The sequence below is a fragment of the Lepisosteus platostomus genome, chromosome 15 (assembly GCF_059453375.1).
Source record: "Lepisosteus platostomus isolate fLepPlt1 chromosome 15, fLepPlt1.hap1, whole genome shotgun sequence".
Lineage (NCBI taxonomy): Eukaryota > Metazoa > Chordata > Actinopteri > Semionotiformes > Lepisosteidae > Lepisosteus > Lepisosteus platostomus.
Window position 1 is genome coordinate 1,015,852 of NC_142625.1, and position 19,179 is coordinate 1,035,030.

A 19,179-nucleotide genomic window follows, 5' to 3' on the forward strand; every position below is an offset into this window, starting at 1 on the left:
GAATGTGGCCGCCGAGACCTGGAGGAAGGTTCAACCCAAAGGTTTGCGGCCAGACATGATGGACCTGAATTGGCAGCTGGTTTGGAAGAGACTTCCCGTGCGAGACGTCTTGCACAGGCATAAGCTGTCCAGACAAACTGAGTGTCCTCGGGCAGACTGCCGAGCTAGAGAGACAATTGAACATGTTTTTTGGTTCTGTGTTTTTGCTCAGCAAGTGTGGGATAAATGTACACCTTTATTGGAATCGATAGAAGCTGGGTTTAAGGTAAATTTGGCCACTGTAATGTTTGGGGTAAGAGGACGGGGAAGAACGAGAGGTGTGGCTTTCATATTATGGTTTGTTATGAGTTGTGTTAAATTGTATTTGTGGGCCGCTAGGAACACTTTGGTCAAAAAAGGGGTGTTATGGAGTGTGGGTGGGGTTTACAACAAAATTGTGGGGGACATTAAATGCATGGTGGCTGTAGATAAAGAAAAGTTAAGTTATCACGCTGTAAAAGAAAAATGGAAGTCTTTAGCAGAAATTTAAAAGGATTGGTTGATTGATACCCAGTAGTGATTTGTTTTTGTTAAGATTTTTGTCTGCTTTGTTATTTTTGCTTTTTGGAAGTGTTCATCGGAATTGATGGTATAATTGTGATTTAGTATTTTTTGTTATCTTTGACAATAAAAAAAAAAAAAAAAAAAAAAAAATCTGTTCTTATCAGTTTAATATCTGATACGTCCCCCATCGGGGGACCACATATTAAACGGATTTTTGGAACAGGGAGCTGGATCAGGAGCTTGCTCCGTCCTCTCCACGCATCGGCCCGGTATTGCAGCGCCTCCGGGAGCGGTGCACCACCTTCTCTCAGCGGTGAAAAGACAGACGTAGGTAGCTAGCGAGCGAGCGAGCGAGCGAGCGAAGTGGACTGGAGCTCCTTCTTCTCGGGTCTCGTCCCTCGTCCCCCATCTGTGTGTCTCTGTGTTCTGTCTCTCTCTCTCGCCCTCTCGGTTCCCGTGCTCCCTCTGTGCGCTTTCCCGCGTCTCGACTCTCTGGGCAAGCAGGCCGGCCCCCTTTTCGGCTCCCGTGCGTTTTCCCTCCAAAAAACTTAGGTTTTTCAGCCTTTTCCCAGGGAGGCAGGCGTGGCTTGCTTGCTTGCTTGCTTGCTTGCTTGCTTGCTTGCTTGCTTGCTTGCGTGTGTGTCCGTCCCCGTCCCTGCAGGCGGGCCCCTTTCGACAGCTGGGCGTTTTCCCTCCCAAAAACTTAGTATATCCACCTTTTCTTTCTTTTTTTTCGGCAGGCAGGCGTGTGTGTGTGCGCGCGCGTCCCCGTCCCTCCCTCCCTCCCGAGAGAGAGCTGCCCCTTGCCTCTGCCCGCAGGTGCTGGCGCTCGGCTTTGGCTTGCAGCCGGTTGGGCGCAGCTGCTGCCGGTGGGAGGGGCCTAAGCTAAGGAGGCCGGGCGGCTGGCGCCCCCTGCGGCTGCGGTCGTTGTCGGGCCGTTGACAGAAGATCAAAGAGCAGGGCCCCCGCCCGGGACTGGCAGGAAGGCAGGCGGGCAGGCAAGAGAGAGGGGGAGCAGAGTCCCGCGGCAGGCCTCTGGCTGCAGGGAGGCCGGCAGCTGCGCGGGTCCCGGGCTCCAGAGGAGTCGGCCTGCGCCACTGTGCGCCAGCGGAACGCCCGCGCGTCGGTCCGCGCCTTTGTGGGCATCGCTTCTCGGCCTTTTGGCTAAGATCAAGTGTGTGGCTTGTCCGCAGCTTGGTCTTGGCTGGGGGGAGAGAGAGACAGGGATCGCGCTTCAGGGACTTTCCTGGAAGTTTTTTTTCTCAGAGGCGGAGGTTTCCGGCCTTTTTTTCTACGATGGAAGGAGCAGCGAGGACACGAGAGGGGAGAGCGAGGCATACTGTGCGTTTTGTGCAACGGGTTGGAGACGAGAGGACGGAGCTGGTTTCAAGGGATGCTTTTGAAGAGGAGGTGCTGTTCAAAGCCTTGGAGTTGGAGCCCGAGGACATCTTCTGCTTGCAGGACTTTCCCGGTAAGAGGATTTTTGATCTTTCTTTGTACACCGAGGACTTAGCAATGAAGATATGGAACACTGTCAATTTGAGGAAGGATGCTAAGCCATTTGTGGAATACATAATAGAACCTCTCTTTGCCCGGGAATTGAGAACCTTAACGGTTACAATGTTTAACCCGTATGTCCCAGAGGAAGATGTTGTTTATTTCCTGAAGAGGTTTGTTGACATACAGGGGCTTGGGTCTAAAATGATGGACAGAAAGAGAGTTTGGACAGGGAAGAATCGATATAGAGTGAGGCTCCGCTTCGATGCGAATTCCCCGGATGGTCTTTTGCACCCCCCAGCAACCTTTTCGATTGGCTCGAACAATGGCTATTTATATTATTATGGACAGCCTTCAGTGTGCAGACGCTGCAGGAAGCCCGACCATCACGCTGCGGATTGTAGGGAAAAGGTGTGCAGGAAATGTGGAGGAGTGGGGCATTGGATGGCTGATTGCACAGAGGAGGTGAGGTGTAATCTGTGTGGAGGGGAGGGGCACACATTTAAAGATTGTGATAAGAGGAAGAAGAACTATGCAGAGGTTGTGCGGGGTGCCGCTGGGATGCGTTCAGCCTCAAGTGCTCCGGAGGGCAGACAGGAGGCTGCAATGGATGGAGATGTGGACAACATGGACATATCTGTGAGTGATGAGGCTGATAAAGAGCAGGCTCAGGCAGAAGGAGACCAGGAGGATATACTGGGTATAAGTCCTTCTGTGGACTATCAGGAGGTCGGGACTTCAAGAGATATGCCGGGATTGGAGTTGATGAAGAAGGCAGTGGATGCAATAGGTTGGGCGGACAGAGTGGAGGGAGGTGAGGAGGACAGAATGGAGGATGCTGAGGAGGGAGAGATTCATTTGAAGTGTAAAGTCAAGAGGAAACATCCAGAGTCGGAGGAAGACTTGGGTAAGAAGATAGGAAGAAGTGAGGAAGTTCCCGAGATGTGGCAGGAGTCGTCTGAGCTAAGTGAAGACAGTGTAACCCCGATGCCTACCTTGGAAGAGGGGGGAGAGGGGACAGCCTGCGTGTCAGAATCGCCTCTGTCATCGTCAAATGTGTCCCTGCAAATGTTAACGCAAGACAGCGACTTACCTGGTGAGGTGGCGGAGAAGGAGAAAGAAGTGTGGTTTGAAGCGCTTTTACATCCGATCTTCAGGAGGTATTGCAGATGGGACGCTAAGACAGCGACTATTGCATGGCCTGAGCTCTTCGATGGATCTGTATTTGGGAAAATGGGTATTAATTTAAGACCGGAAGTGAGGTCGGGCGAAATATGTACATTTCAGGTTTATGCAGAAGATGCTAAAGAGCTGCGAGTAAAGAGGTTCCAATTAGAAGATTTGATGAAGGGTTGGGTGAGTGAGGTAGAGGCAGCTGAGGCTAGTTTTGAAAAGAAAAAAAGTAGTAGGCAGGGTGCAAAGCTTAAGTTGAATGTTCATAAGGAGTTTATAAGTGCATGTAAGTGGTCAAATGGGAATGTAGTATACCCTGCGGAATCGGGGGGTGTTAAGAAAATGTTAAAAGAGTACAAGAATGTAAACGTAGAGGTGGAGAGATCTAAAGAAAAGGTGGGGGCTTTCTTGATAAGTGGGCCGAGTGAAGAAGAAAATAAGATGGTGTTCGTACGGTTCACGTTACTTGCAAAAAAATGGGTGAATGATGGTTATTGTTAAACCAATTTATTTATGATGAAGATTTTGACACTTAATGTAAGGGGTTTGAGGGACAGAATTAAAAGAACAGCAGTTTTTGATTATTTGAAGTCTTTGGAATTCACTGTTTGCTTTTTGCAAGAAGTGCATTTAAAAGATAGCAGGGATGTGGAGTCTTTTACAGGTGAATGGGTAAAAGGAACGTCCAGATGGAGCGTGGGAGGAGTACATTCAACGGGCATCGGGATCTTGTTTGGGTCCCACGACTTTGTAGTGGAAAGAAGTGAAGTGGGCGTGGCCGGTAGGCTAATGAGCGTGGATGTTGTGGTGAGTGGAGTGAATTTCCGGTTTGTGTGTGTGTATGCTCCTGCAGTGGCGGCACAGCGCTCTGCTTTTTATGCGAATTTGGCTCCTTTTTGTTTAACAAATAGGAAAGTAGTTATGGGAGGGGATTTTAATATTGATTTGAAAGATAAGGACAGCCCGGACGTAAAGTGTATGCGCAAACTGTTAGGACAATATGGTTTGATAGACTGTGTTGTAAGAGTTCCTAAGGGGAAACCTGTCCCTACATGGAGGAATGCAATGGGTTTAGCCAAAAGGTTAGACTATATTTTTGCATCCAGAGACTTGGGGATAGGGAGTGTGTTAACATCTCCCTTCTGGCACTCTGATCATGACATTTTGATGGTTGAGATTGCTGGTACTGGTATTAGGTTTGGAAAAGGGTTCTGGAAACTTAACACTGAGGTTCTAGAGGATGCTGAGTATAGGGAGTTGATAAGGAAGAAGATGACAATGTGGAAAAGAACAAGGTGTAGGCATATTCCCATTTTAAAGTGGTGGGAATCAGTTAAAAGGTGGATTCAGAAAGAAACAAGGGAATATTGCATGAGGAGACAGATAGAGGAAAGGAAGGAAGGGAGAGTATTGCAAGAAAGTTTGAACTGCTTATATGAGAAAAGCAATGAAGGTTTGCCTGTGGATTTAGAGGAGATTTATACGCTAAAAAGGAAATTGAGGGAATATTATGAGAAAAGGGCGCGTAAATATTTATTTAAGTTACATATAGATAAATTGCAGTTCTCGGAAACTTGTTCAACATTTCAGTTTAATAGTTTGTGGAAAAGGCAGAGAAGGAGGGTGATGGAGGGGGTACAGAATAAGTTAGGGCAGGTGGTGTCAGACAGAGATGGAATGCTGGAAGTGGCATTTGAGTTTTACCAAGAACTTTTTACAGAGCAGGGAATAAAGGAGGAGGCAGTGCAGGAAGTGTTGGGAAAGGTGTCACAAGTAGTGGCAGAGAAAGAGAGGTTGAGCATAGAGGAACCCTTTACTTTAAAGGAATTAAATGAGGTTAAGAGTGACATGAAAAAGGGTAAGGTGCCTGGTGTTGACGGCATACCTGCTGAATTTTATGTTATGTTTTGGGATGAGTTGAGTGACGTGCTGCTCCAGGTTATGAATGAGATTTTTAAAAAGGGGTATATGGGGATTTCAATGAGGACGGGGATTTTAACATTGCTGTTTAAGAAGGGTAGGGTTACTGATTTGAAGAATTGGAGACCGTTGACGCTTTTGTGCACGGACTACAAGCTCTTTGCCAAAGTGCTTGTCAATAGACTGAAAAGGGTACTGCCATCTGTTATTGGCATAGAGCAAACGTGTGGGGTTCAGGGTCGAAAAATAAGTTGGACCTTACAATTGATAAGAGATTTGATAGCTTGGACAGGACAAAGGGACCTGTCACTCATGTTAGTAAATTTGGATTTGGAAAAGGCCTTTGATAGGGTCTCCCACTCTTTTCTGTGGAAGGTTATGGAGCAGATGGGGTTTGGCTCAACCTTCATTAGGTGGATTCAGACCTTGTATACAGAAGTGGGAAGTAAGATTTTAATAAATGGGTATATTGGGAATATGGTTTGGCAGAACTCAGGGGTAAGGCAGGGATGTCCTCTGTCTCCTTTGCTTTTTGTTATTTACATTGAAGCATATGCCCGTTTAGTGTGTCTAGACCCGAAAGTGGAGGGGGTGTTGATACCTGGGGGTGGTGGACAAAGGGCTAAGATAGCTCTATATGCGGATGATTTAACTTTGTTTATGTCTTCTGACACCGACCTGCAGAGGGCGCTGGAGCTTTTTGAGCTTTTTGCTGCAGCTTCTGGTGCTAGGTTAAATAAGGAAAAGAGCAAAATCAAGTTTTTTGGGAAATGGAGAGATAGGCAAGAGAGAGTGAGTGGACTTCAGGTCTGTAGGGATCCAATGCGGATACTGGGAGTTCACTTCAAAGAAGGGGATGCGGCCAATTATAATTGGCTAGAGAAATTGGAAAAGGTGAGAGTAAGACTTGGCCAGTGGTCAAATAAAAGTTTAACACATATAGGTAAAGTGCTTGTAATTAAGATTGAAGTTTTGTCTGTTCTGAGTTATTTGGCAGCAGTGTATCCGATACCTTTGAGATTAAATAGATATTTGATAAGAGAGACCTTTTGGTTCATTTGGGGAAAAAAATACGAATATGTAAAAAGGACTGACATGTTTAGACCTATTGGGAAAGGGGGAAGGGGAGTTCCAAACTTGCCTATGAAGATTAACTGTGTTTTTGTGGCCTCTTTGTGTGTTGCTCTTAAAGAGCCTTTTGTTCATGTATCTCAATACTTTGTGAGGTTTTGGTTAGCAGGGAAATTAAGAGGACTGTCTAAATGGGACAATAAGACACCCCACGGAGAAGACTTACCTTGGCACTACCGGCATGCCACGGTGTGGATCCAGCGGCATGCAAGTGGAGTGGAGGCTGCATTGCTGCTCAGCCACAGAGTGCTGTACGAAGAAGTTGCAACAAAGGGCGGAGTGGAGCTGGTTGGTGGATTGCCGGATGAAGTATGGGGTCAAATACAACCCAAGGAATTGAGCCACGAATTGATGGATCTGAACTGGCTTATAGCCTGGAAACGGCTCCCAGTGCGTGACGTTTTATATAGGCACAAGTTGACCTTGCAGAAGGAATGTCCTAGAGCGTTATGTAAGCAACAGGAGACAATAAACCATGTATTTTGGGAATGTGGGTATGCAAGAAGGATGTGGGGAATGTGTAATGGAGTGTTTGAGAAATTGGTACCGAGATTTGTAATTACTCTGCAAATGATATTGTATGGAATAAAGAAGGGTACTTATTCACGTGGGGTTGGTTTAATGTTATGGATATTAATAAGTATGGTGAAACTGGAGTTATGGAGAGCACGGAATAAGTTGGCCAAAAATGGAGTACATACAAGTGAGGTGGGTTTGTATAACAGTTTTTTGTACAGAATTAGAAATGAGTTAACATTGGATGTAAGGAAAAGGGGATACCATGCTGCAAAAGAAAGATGGAAAGGTTTGTTTGTTTACTATAAGGATTGATTTGAGAGTTATAATTGCTGAAGGGGTGGGATTGTGAGGGAATGATGGAAGTGTATAATGATGAGGTTTTGTTTTTGTGTTATGTTTCCTTTTGTGTAGCAGTGTTGTTGATAAGTGGGTGGGAATTATTGTTTGGGAATGCTCAATGGATATATTGGGTTCGTATATTGTTTGGGGTTGTGTTATAAGGTTGACTGTTTATGGGTTATGTATTTTGGTTGTCTGTAATTTGTGATTTGTTTATGTTTATATTTGAAAGTTTGCTTTTTGTAATAATAAAAAAAAAAAAAAAAAAAAATCTGTTCTTATCAGTTTAATATCTGATACGTCCCCCATCGGGGGACCACATATTAAACGGATTTTTGGAACAGGGAGCTGGATCAGGAGCTTGCTCCGTCCTCTCCACGCATCGGCCCGGTATTGCAGCGCCTCCGGGAGCGGTGCACCACCTTCTCTCAGCGGTGAAAAGACAGACGTAGGTAGCTAGCGAGCGAGCGAGCGAGCGAGCGAAGTGGACTGGAGCTCCTTCTTCTCGGGTCTCGTCCCTCGTCCCCCATCTGTGTGTCTCTGTGTTCTGTCTCTCTCTCTCGCCCTCTCGGTTCCCGTGCTCCCTCTGTGCGCTTTCCCGCGTCTCGACTCTCTGGGCAAGCAGGCCGGCCCCCTTTTCGGCTCCCGTGCGTTTTCCCTCCAAAAAACTTAGGTTTTTCAGCCTTTTCCCAGGGAGGCAGGCGTGGCTTGCTTGCTTGCTTGCTTGCTTGCTTGCTTGCTTGCTTGCTTGCTTGCTTGCTTGCGTGTGTGTCCGTCCCCGTCCCTGCAGGCGGGCCCCTTTCGACAGCTGGGCGTTTTCCCTCCCAAAAACTTAGTATATCCACCTTTTCTTTCTTTTTTTTCGGCAGGCAGGCGTGTGTGTGTGCGCGCGCGTCCCCGTCCCTCCCTCCCTCCCGAGAGAGAGCTGCCCCTTGCCTCTGCCCGCAGGTGCTGGCGCTCGGCTTTGGCTTGCAGCCGGTTGGGCGCAGCTGCTGCCGGTGGGAGGGGCCTAAGCTAAGGAGGCCGGGCGGCTGGCGCCCCCTGCGGCTGCGGTCGTTGTCGGGCCGTTGACAGAAGATCAAAGAGCAGGGCCCCCGCCCGGGACTGGCAGGAAGGCAGGCGGGCAGGCAAGAGAGAGGGGGAGCAGAGTCCCGCGGCAGGCCTCTGGCTGCAGGGAGGCCGGCAGCTGCACGGGTCCCGGGCTCCAGAGGAGTCGGCCTGCGCCACTGTGCGCCAGCGGAACGCCCGCGCGTCGGTCCGCGCCTTTGTGGGCATCGCTTCTCGGCCTTTTGGCTAAGATCAAGGTTTAAGCCGGCAAGCCCGCAATTCCGAGATCTTAGTCAGGGGGTCGGGAGAGCGGAAGGAGGACTGAAGAAGTGCTGTGCCGAGGAATGGATTCTGGAGCCCGGAGTCGGAGAATTGCTGGAGACTACTGAGCTGAAGGACGAGGAGAAATCAGCGGACAACCAGTTTTTCCGGAGCGATGGGTGAGCGCACTACTTCCTTGACGGCCGGGGACCCTTCGTCCCGAGAGGGACGGATGCGGGACACGGTGCGTTTCGTCGTGAAGAGTTTGGATACAGGGAAGGTTTTTTTGGACAGAGGTTTTTTTGCGGAAGAGATTTTGGTTGGAGTCTTTTCATTAGCGGTGCAAGATGTGTTTTGTTTTCAAGTTTCGCAGGGTAAAGGGATACTGGACATAACTTTGGCTTCGGAGGCACTTTGCCGCAAAGTATGGGAAAGAGTGGAGAAGGACAAGGAACAAGCACCTTTGAACGCGTTCAGGATTGAGCCCCTGTTCGCTAGAGAGTTAAGACCACTGTTTGTGTATATGCGCAATCCGTTTGTGCCAGAGGAGGACATTGTGACTTTTTTGAGGAGACATGTAGATATACAAAGCAATGGAGGGAAAGAAAGGGATGCAAAGGGGTATTGGACAGGCAGAAGGAGATTTCTGGTGCGCCTGCGGCCTGATGGGACGTCAGAGGGCGGGGTGGTACACCCTCCTCCGGCCTTTTTCCTCGGGGCGAACAGGGGCACCATTAGTTATCCTGGTCAGCCAAAAGTTTGCCACAGGTGTGGCAAGGAGGGACACATGGTAGCGACATGCACCTGTAAGGTTTGCAGGAAATGTGGAGCAGAGGGCCATGCCGCTGCGGACTGCCGGGCAGTAGTTCGGTGCAGTCTGTGCGGGATGCAGGGACACCTGTATGGTGTGTGCCCGGACAGAAAGAGGTCATATGCGGAGGCTGCTGCTGCAGCAGCATCGAAGAAGAAGGAACCACAGCCAGCCAGGAGGCAGGACACAGCAGGACCAAGTACAGATGGGCGTACTGGTGGACCTGAGAGCGAGGAAATGGACACAGCGTTAGATGGAAGGAGAGGAGTAGGGGAAGAGTCAGTAGAAGGAGATCTATTGCAGACTTTAGAGATGGTGGCGGGGTTAGTAAAGGGTTCTGGGGGGGAAGTTAAGGGGGTGGAGGAAGGGTTTAGAGGTTTGAGACGAGGAGTTTCATGGGCAGAAGAAATGTCTGAGGAAGAAGAAGGAGAGAAGGGGGTGGGCGCAAGAAGGAAGATAAAGAGAAAACTGGTGGGGGAGAGGGGGCAGGGAAAGGCTAAGGAGGGTAGGATGGTTATAGGTGATCCCAACCCCTTTGAGGTGTTGGAGGTGGAGGGTTCGGAGGAGGGTAGTGAGATGGAGACTCCCAGTGAGGAGGTCTCAGGTCAGATAAGAGTGGGAAGTAAGCCGAAGCTATCTAGCGGGGAGGGGACAGGTAGGGAAATATTAGAAAGTGAGAACAGGGAAGAAAGGGAAGAGAAGGGGGTGAGGGAAGGGACGGTAAGAACGGGAAGTGTGAGTGGGGAGGAAGAGTGTGGTGACCAGTGGGAGGTGTGGAGGAAAGAAAGAAGGGATAGGATAATATTGGGGATGGAGGCAAAGATTTGGAATGGCAGACCGCTGAAAACCGGATATATGTACCGGAAAGGGTTCGGGGTAAACCCGCCGGGAACTCAGGATGAGGTTAGGAGAAGAGTGATGGAAATTTCTGGGCGGTTGGAAGTGAAATACCGGGCGTATCTTTTTGAGTATTTGATATTAGGTAACGTTGTGGCGGCGTACAGTGTGTCAGGGCAGGATGCGGAAGAGGTACTTAAAATCGGTATGGAATTTGGTGGGGGACTGGACGTTAAGGAAGGTGGGGGGGAAAAGGTGGAAGGGAAGAGTAGTTGAGTAGAAGGAAGGGGGGGTTGTTTCCGCTATATGGAGAATCTTGAGGGGAAGGATCAATTTAGTGATGGTATATTTTGTTTAAAAAGTGTTGAGGGGTTTTTTGGTGTTATGGGTGGTTGGTTTATTTCTGTTGACCGGGTAATAATTTGGGAAGGGAGGAGTTGATTGGAATAAGGGGCGGGGTAGTTGAATATGGGGTGGGACTATGGAAATGTGTTTTTTTTTTGGCTAGAGAGTAATATGGTTTGGGAATTATTGTAAGAAATATGGATGGGTTAAGGATTTATGCTTGTTGTGTAATGTTTCAGTTTGAAGTTTGGAGGTTTAAGAGGTGGGGTTTTATGTCAAGTTATGGATAATGTTTGTGTTACCCTGGGTTGTTGTATGCGTTGGTTATTTGGGTTGGGTTGTTATGTTTTATTGGAAATGGGATTGTTGTTTGATGTTTTGTTTTGGGGTTTCTGTTTAACGAATTATGATTTGATGTATTTTGTATTATTGTAATAAAAAAAAAAAAAAAAAAAAATCTGTTCTTATCAGTTTAATATCTGATACGTCCCCCATCGGGGGACCACATATTAAACGGATTTTTGGAACAGGGAGCTGGATCAGGAGCTTGCTCCGTCCTCTCCACGCATCGGCCCGGTATTGCAGCGCCTCCGGGAGCGGTGCACCACCTTCTCTCAGCGGTGAAAAGACAGACGTAGGTAGCTAGCGAGCGAGCGAGCGAGCGAGCGAAGTGGACTGGAGCTCCTTCTTCTCGGGTCTCGTCCCTCGTCCCCCATCTGTGTGTCTCTGTGTTCTGTCTCTCTCTCTCGCCCTCTCGGTTCCCGTGCTCCCTCTGTGCGCTTTCCCGCGTCTCGACTCTCTGGGCAAGCAGGCCGGCCCCCTTTTCGGCTCCCGTGCGTTTTCCCTCCAAAAAACTTAGGTTTTTCAGCCTTTTCCCAGGGAGGCAGGCGTGGCTTGCTTGCTTGCTTGCTTGCTTGCTTGCTTGCTTGCTTGCTTGCTTGCTTGCTTGCGTGTGTGTCCGTCCCCGTCCCTGCAGGCGGGCCCCTTTCGACAGCTGGGCGTTTTCCCTCCCAAAAACTTAGTATATCCACCTTTTCTTTCTTTTTTTTCGGCAGGCAGGCGTGTGTGTGTGCGCGCGCGTCCCCGTCCCTCCCTCCCTCCCGAGAGAGAGCTGCCCCTTGCCTCTGCCCGCAGGTGCTGGCGCTCGGCTTTGGCTTGCAGCCGGTTGGGCGCAGCTGCTGCCGGTGGGAGGGGCCTAAGCTAAGGAGGCCGGGCGGCTGGCGCCCCCTGCGGCTGCGGTCGTTGTCGGGCCGTTGACAGAAGATCAAAGAGCAGGGCCCCCGCCCGGGACTGGCAGGAAGGCAGGCGGGCAGGCAAGAGAGAGGGGGAGCAGAGTCCCGCGGCAGGCCTCTGGCTGCAGGGAGGCCGGCAGCTGCGCGGGTCCCGGGCTCCAGAGGAGTCGGCCTGCGCCACTGTGCGCCAGCGGAACGCCCGCGCGTCGGTCCGCGCCTTTGTGGGCATCGCTTCTCGGCCTTTTGGCTAAGATCGAGGTTTAAGCCGGCAAGCCCGCAATTCCGAGATCTTAGTCAGGGGGTCGGGAAGGCGGCGGGAGGAGCTGGAAGGATCGGAAGGAGTGAAGGTCTGAGCGTGGAACGTGGGATTGAGAAGATCGACGGCGTTGACGAGGAGGAGTGCAGAACGGCGCAGAGTTGGACGGTGGTGGAGGCAGTTACCTGGAGGCCGTGGAAGGAGTTGGGGCAGCGGCTTGTTGGCGTCCGGCTGGAACGATGGCGGGATCCCTTGGGTTGAGGAAGGAGCGGAGGAAGAACTCCCTTCGCTTCGTGTTGCGAGGACGAGAAGGCCTGGGAACATGGAACAGAGGGAAGTTCAAGGATTTAATTTTGAAACGTTTTTTGAATGTACAGATGTCTGACTTAGTTTGTTTGCAAGATTTTTGTGAGCGGGGGATTTTTGATTTGACTTTGATTTCTGAGTCACTGGTTTGGGGACTTTGGGAGTTGATACAAGCACGAAAGGAGGAGGCGCCATTGAGCCTCTTCAAAGTAGAACCGTGGTTTGCGGGGAACTTGAAAGGTATGACTGTTTTTGTGTTGGACCCTTTCGTTTCAGAGGAGGACATAGAGGGGTTTTTGGGGAAGCATGTGACACTGTATGGAAGAGGGAAGAAAGAACGAGATGAAGAAGGTGTGTGGACTGGGAAGCGGAGATATTGGATGAGTCTGCGTCAGTGTCCGGCGGCTGAGGAGGGGGTGCTTCACCCCCCGGCGTTTTTCGAAATAGGCTCGGACGGGGCATACCTGTCTTATCCGGGCCAGCCCCGGGTGTGTTGGAAATGTTTTGAACTGGGACATTATGCGAAGCAATGTGGAACTATGAACTGTGGTCAGTGTGGATCACGAAGGCACGGGACAAAGGATTGTGTACGATGTTTTGTATGTGGGGAATGGGGTCATCTGCAGAGGGTTTGTTTGAGGGGAAGGGGAAAAGTCTTTGTACAGGAATTTGGTGTGAAGGAACAAAAGGGGGCAGAAGCGGTAGGGGGAGGCGTGATAGTTGGGGACGGGGAGGTGAGTGTGCATGATATGAGTGAGGTGTGCGTGGAGGTCAGGGAATTAGATAGGGAGGGAACGGGTGGGGGTGCCGAGGGAGGTAGTTGTGAGAGTGTGGTAAAGGGAATGGATAGTGTACAAGAGGAGATGTTGAAGGTAGAGGATAAAGTTACAGGGGAAGGTGTGGGGAGTTTGAGGGTAAATGGAATGCGACCAGCTGAAGAGTGTCAATTGAGTGTAGGGCCAAGCGTAGCTGAAACAATAAGTAGTGTTTCTAAAGAGGGTGGAAGTGGGAACATTGTGGGGTTAAAGCGTGAATCAGGGGAAGGGGCGAAGGATTGTGTGCATGTGGAGACGTTGAAAGGGGAGGTAATGGAAAGTTTGAATGTGGGAGAAGGTGTGGGGTGTATAGTGGAGAAGGTTAAAAAAGAAACTGGGAAAAACAAGGAGGGCGAGGGAGGTAAGAGTAAGTTGGCGGGGGAGGAGATGATAGATGGTGTGCATGTGGAGACGCCGAAGGAAGAGGTAATGGAAAGTTTGAATGTGGGAGAAGATGTGGGGTGTACGGAGGAGAAGGTTAAAAAAGAAACCGGGAAAAACAAGGAGGGCGAGGGAGGTAAGAGTAAGTTGGCGGGGGAGGAGATGAAAGATGGTGTGCATGTGGAGACGCCGATGGAAGAGGTAATGGAAAGTTTGAATGTGGGAGAAGGTGTGGGGTGTACGGAGGAGAAGGTTAAAAAAGAAACTGAAAAAAACAAGGAAGGTGTGGCATCAAGAGGTGGAGAGCGGATTAAGGATGGAATGAGCAAAGAACGAGTGGAGGGTGCCGAGGGAGGTAAGGGTAAATTGGCGGGGGAGAGAACGGGCTGTATACAAGAGGAGATGTTGAAGGTAGAGGATAAGGGGAAGATGAGCGTAGGTGAAGGGGAGGGGAATATGAGGGTAAAGGAGAAACGAATAGTAAAAGCAGGTGTGGTAGGTAAGGCGGAATTAGTGGAGGGGGTGAAGAATGGTGTGCATGTGGAGACGTTGAAAGGAGAGGTAGTGGAAAGTCTGAAGGTAGGAGAAGCGGTGGGGAGTATAAAAGGGAAAGTTAAAAAAGAAATGGGGAAAAACAAGGAAGGGGCAATATCAGGAGGTGGAGAGGTGATTAAAGATCGAATGAGTAAAGAACGAGTGGAGAGGTGTCAGCAGAGACCTAAAGTGGAGGGTGTGAGAGGAGTAGCCTCAAAAGTAAGTGTGAAGGGAAGTAGTAGTGACATTAGAGATAAGGGAATGCTTACTTGGGAGTTTACGGATAGCGATGTTGAGAGGGAGCATGAGGAGGATGTTAAACAGTGTGAAAAGGAGTGGAAGAAGGAAGGGTATACTGAAGGGTTGGTGAGGATACCGTTAACGTGCATTTCGTGGGACGTAACACCTGGACCGAAGGTAAAAGAAATTGAGCTGAATGAGGAGAATTTTCCACCCTTAGGGTCTGCAGAGGCCATGAGGGGGAAAAAGAGTACGGAAAAGAAATCTGATTCAGGGGTGAGTGTTGAGAAAGGTGAGTGTAAAAGTAAGTGTGTAAGTGGAGGAGGGGGTGTCCAGAGACAATGTCCAGAGATAAAGGACATTCAGTGTAAAGTGTGGGAGGAGACTGGTCTCCACCCTGAATGGCAGAGAGTGGTGATGGCTAAATGGAAGAAATGTTTGGCTACAATAAGTGAAGTGGAACGACGGTTTCCAGAGAGTCGTATTGAGCTAATAAAGGATGGGGATATTCCAGTGAAGTTTCGGATAGGTGGGAAGACAGCGAAGGAGTGCGCCCAGACAGCGAGAGAGCTGCATAAAGCATTAACTATAAGTTTAGATTTTGATCGGCGGTAATTTTTGTTATGATGGAAGCATTTAGGTGGTGAAGAGTGTGGGATGATCTGAGAATAGAGAACAGTTCATTTGAATAAGGGGTGGGATTATGATAATGAATGGTTTTTGTGAAGGTTGGGGTTTTTGTTGGGAAGTTTGGTTTCAAGGTTTTGGGTTTTTGTCTAATGAATTGTGGTTTGATGTATTTTGTATTTTTGTAATAAAAAAAAAAAAAAAAAAAAAAAAAAAATCTGTTCTTATCAGTTTAATATCTGATACGTCCCCCATCGGGGGACCACATATTAAACGGATTTTTGGAACAGGGAGCTGGATCAGGAGCTTGCTCCGTCCTCTCCACGCATCGGCCCGGTATTGCAGCGCCTCCGGGAGCGGTGCACCACCTTCTCTCAGCGGTGAAAAGACAGACGTAGGTAGCTAGCGAGCGAGCGAGCGAGCGAGCGAAGTGGACTGGAGCTCCTTCTTCTCGGGTCTCGTCCCTCGTCCCCCATCTGTGTGTCTCTGTGTTCTGTCTCTCTCTCTCGCCCTCTCGGTTCCCGTGCTCCCTCTGTGCGCTTTCCCGCGTCTCGACTCTCTGGGCAAGCAGGCCGGCCCCCTTTTCGGCTCCCGTGCGTTTTCCCTCCAAAAAACTTAGGTTTTTCAGCCTTTTCCCAGGGAGGCAGGCGTGGCTTGCTTGCTTGCTTGCTTGCTTGCTTGCTTGCTTGCTTGCTTGCTTGCTTGCTTGCGTGTGTGTCCGTCCCCGTCCCTGCAGGCGGGCCCCTTTCGACAGCTGGGCGTTTTCCCTCCCAAAAACTTAGTATATCCACCTTTTCTTTCTTTTTTTTCGGCAGGCAGGCGTGTGTGTGTGCGCGCGCGTCCCCGTCCCTCCCTCCCTCCCGAGAGAGAGCTGCCCCTTGCCTCTGCCCGCAGGTGCTGGCGCTCGGCTTTGGCTTGCAGCCGGTTGGGCGCAGCTGCTGCCGGTGGGAGGGGCCTAAGCTAAGGAGGCCGGGCGGCTGGCGCCCCCTGCGGCTGCGGTCGTTGTCGGGCCGTTGACAGAAGATCAAAGAGCAGGGCCCCCGCCCGGGACTGGCAGGAAGGCAGGCGGGCAGGCAAGAGAGAGGGGGAGCAGAGTCCCGCGGCAGGCCTCTGGCTGCAGGGAGGCCGGCAGCTGCGCGGGTCCCGGGCTCCAGAGGAGTCGGCCTGCGCCACTGTGCGCCAGCGGAACGCCCGCGCGTCGGTCCGCGCCTTTGTGGGCATCGCTTCTCGGCCTTTTGGCCAAGATCGGAGGATACGTGGCTTGACCGCGGTCTGAAGGCTTGCCTGGGGTCGTGGAAGGCGCGGAGGAAGAGTCGGTGGAAGACTGCGAGAGAAGAATTTTTGCAACATCAAGGAGGTACTGCTGAGACGTCGGATTGTTGGACATCGGTGGGAGCGGAGGCAGGAAGAAGACCAGAGCCACCACTGGAATCGCCCTGGGTTTAGCCCAGGGGGTGAAGGTGGGGCTCCCCGATGGCGTCGACGAGGGGTGAGATGCCTTCCTTTGCGGCGGCCGTGCGCCCGATGTCCCGTGAGGGACAAATGAGGGACACGGTGCGCTTTGTGCTTAAGAATCGAGATGAGAGAGGAGAATGGATGATCCGTGGAAGATTTGAAAAGGAGATTGTGGAAAAGGTTTTGGATGTTAAAAAGACTGATGTTTTGGCGATTCAGGATTTTCCAGGGAAATGTATTTTTGATTTAACTCTGACATCTGGGGAAGAATGCACTAGAGTGTGGTGTAAGACGCAATTGTTGAAGGACCAGGAGCCTTTGTGTCATTTCTACGTGGAACCTTTGTTTGCACGAGAATTGCGTTCGTTGGTAGTCCACATGTTTAACCCCCACGCACCTGAAGCGGACGTTGTTACTTTTTTGCAAAGGTACATGGACATTCTTGGGGCAGGACAGAAGATTATTGACGAGGAGGGTTATTGGACATGCAAGCGCCGGTACATGGTGCGTTTCCGCGCAAGTGAGGTGGAAGTGGGTGGCGTGATGTACCCCCCGGCTAATTTTAATATCGGGTCAAATAGAGGCTATGTACAGTACCCCGGGCAGCCGAGAACTTGCCGAAGATGTGGGCAGTTGGGGCATATCTCGGTAGACTGTACGACTGAGATGTGCAGAAGATGTGGGAGAGCAGGGCATGCGACAATATCTTGCAAAAATCCTTTAGTCTGCAACTTGTGTGGAGAGCAGGGTCATGGCTACAGAGTGTGTCCTAAGAAGGATAAGAGTTTTGCGTCGGTGGTGGCGGAAAGGGATTTTGCGGGTGCAGTTGCAGCGACATCAATAGTCAAGGGTGATGAGGCGGGAATGAGAGATAGTACTCACCGGGTGGAGTCTCGGAAAGAGACAGGCCAAGATCTGGGGGAAGGCCCATCCACGAAGAAGGATGCACGAAAACAACAGAGCCCGGGTGAAAGACGTTGCAGCAAGAACCGAGATCTTTTTTCAGGTCTTAAGCCTCTTGGTGTAGATGTTGTAGATTCTGAAGAGGAGGGACCTCCGGTGTCCGAGTGGACGACTGTAGAAAAAAAGGGAAGGCGTAAAAGAAAGGGGAGGAATGTACCGGAAGAGGATAGCTCCGGGATTGAGGGGAAGAAATCTAAGGAGGCCCTCTCAGCATCAGAGGAGGAGGGGCCGTTACTGTCAGACACTGGGTATGAAGACCCTAAAACACCGAATGTAGAAGAGGTGGAGCCCGATTCAGAAAAGGTGCCAGATGAGGTGGCTCCGATCCGGGAAGGTGTATTGGAGAGGGATGACACTGCAGAACCGGATCCTCCACAAGAGGTAGAAGGAGAGCCGCCGGACCCATCCTTTGAGGACCACGAGGGATTACCACCCCAGGAAGGAAGTCGGGCAGACCCTGAAGGACCCAGCGATCCGGATGAGAGTGGGACGTTGCAGCTTAGTGGTGTTCCGGCAAGGAGTGAGGCCTCCCCTTACGACGTGGAATTACCCATGACCCCTGGAGGGTTTTTTTCATCAACTGAAGGGAGTGGGGTAGAGAGTCCGGGTTTGCCGGAGTTCCTGGATGTTGGACTGGATTTTTGACTCTTACAGTAATGAACGCTTGTAAGATTGTTTCTAGTAATGTGCAGGGATTGAGGAATGACGTAAAAAGACAGGCCGTGTTTGCGTTTTTATCGGATATTAACCCGAGTATATGCTTTGTGCAGGAAGCACACTTGAAGGGTTCCGCCGACGTGCATAGATTTTCCCAAGAGTGGAAAAAAGGGCCGTCTTGGTGGAGTGTGGGTGGGGTATATTCTTCAGGGTTGGGTATTTTGTGTGGAGACCCTAGTTTTCATGCAACGGAGGTAACTTCCGTGGTGCCCGGTCGCCTGTTAGTGGTCGATGGATGCTGGGGGAAAGTTAGGATGAGGGTTGTTGGGGTTTATGCGCCGGCCGAGAGAGCCATGCAGTCTGTTTTTTTGAAAGAACTCGAGCCGTGGTTATACACCAATAGGAAGATTTTATTGGGAGGGGATTTTAATATCGATATTTCTGATTTGCATGGGGGGAGTGCATGTCATTTAAAGGAGTGTATACGGCAGTTTAAGTTACAGGACTGTTTTTCTGATTTTAAACAGGGTTTCACATGGGAAAATAGTAGGGGCCACAGACGTCGCTTGGATTACATCTTTACCTCTTCCGAATTTAAAGTTCGAGGCCTGCAATCGATACCAGTGTGGTTCTCAGACCATCTGGTCTTAACTGTGTCCTTTGAATCTGTAGGGTTTAATTACAAGGCCAGTTACTGGAAGTTAAATGTGTCTGTTTTAGACGACACTGCCTACCGCTTTTTAATAGCAGATTTCATTGACAGCTTCAAGAAAAAGATTTCAGATTATACATCGAAAACTGTGTGGTGGGAGGCGTGTAAGCGCGCCGTGGCACAGCTTACGATTGGCTTTTGCAGGAAAAAGCGACATGAGGAACGCAAGGTGCTTGCCGCTCTGCAGAAGGAATTAGAGAATCTATATACTGAATACAATGCCGGAGCCATTTTTCAGGCGGATAAGGCTACCAGCTTAAAAACAAAACTAAGAGAGTTTTGGCGTAGAAAGGCAAAAGACTTTCTTTTCAGGGCAAAATGCGCATTTCGCGAGAAAGACGAGGAGTGTACGGTACAGTTTTTTGGATCTGTAAGAGCTAGACAGGAGAAGGTCCTCTTTAGTGAGATTAGAGCCGATGATGGGTGCCTTAAAGAGGACATAAAGGAGATAGAGGCTTGCGTCACTAGTTATTATAAGAAGCTATTTGGGGAGGAAGTAATAAGTCGTGAGGGGTGGGGCGACCTGCTGGACGGTGTCGAATGTGTGTCGGAGGTATCTAAACTAGAGGCGAATTTGA

The 19,179-nt window shown here is 50.0% G+C and overlaps 3 non-coding genes and 1 pseudogene across 3 annotated transcripts; all 4 read left to right on the plus strand.

The window, feature by feature from the left end:
* The first annotated feature begins 654 nt into the window (after positions 1 to 654).
* Positions 655 to 846, plus strand: LOC148647501 (U2 spliceosomal RNA). Its single transcript, XR_015927062.1, has one exon. It is a non-coding gene; the product is annotated as a U2 spliceosomal RNA (small nuclear RNA).
* A 6,508-nt stretch (positions 847 to 7,354) lies between these two features.
* Positions 7,355 to 7,546, plus strand: LOC148647502 (U2 spliceosomal RNA). The gene has a single exon (XR_015926930.1). It is a non-coding gene; the product is annotated as a U2 spliceosomal RNA (small nuclear RNA).
* A 3,291-nt stretch (positions 7,547 to 10,837) lies between these two features.
* LOC148647503 (U2 spliceosomal RNA) lies at positions 10,838 to 11,033 on the plus strand. Its single transcript, XR_015927036.1, has one exon. It is a non-coding gene; the product is annotated as a U2 spliceosomal RNA (small nuclear RNA).
* Positions 11,034 to 14,981: 3,948 nt separating this feature from the next.
* LOC148647504 (U2 spliceosomal RNA) lies at positions 14,982 to 15,184 on the plus strand (annotated as a pseudogene).
* The last annotated feature ends 3,995 nt before the right edge of the window (positions 15,185 to 19,179 follow it).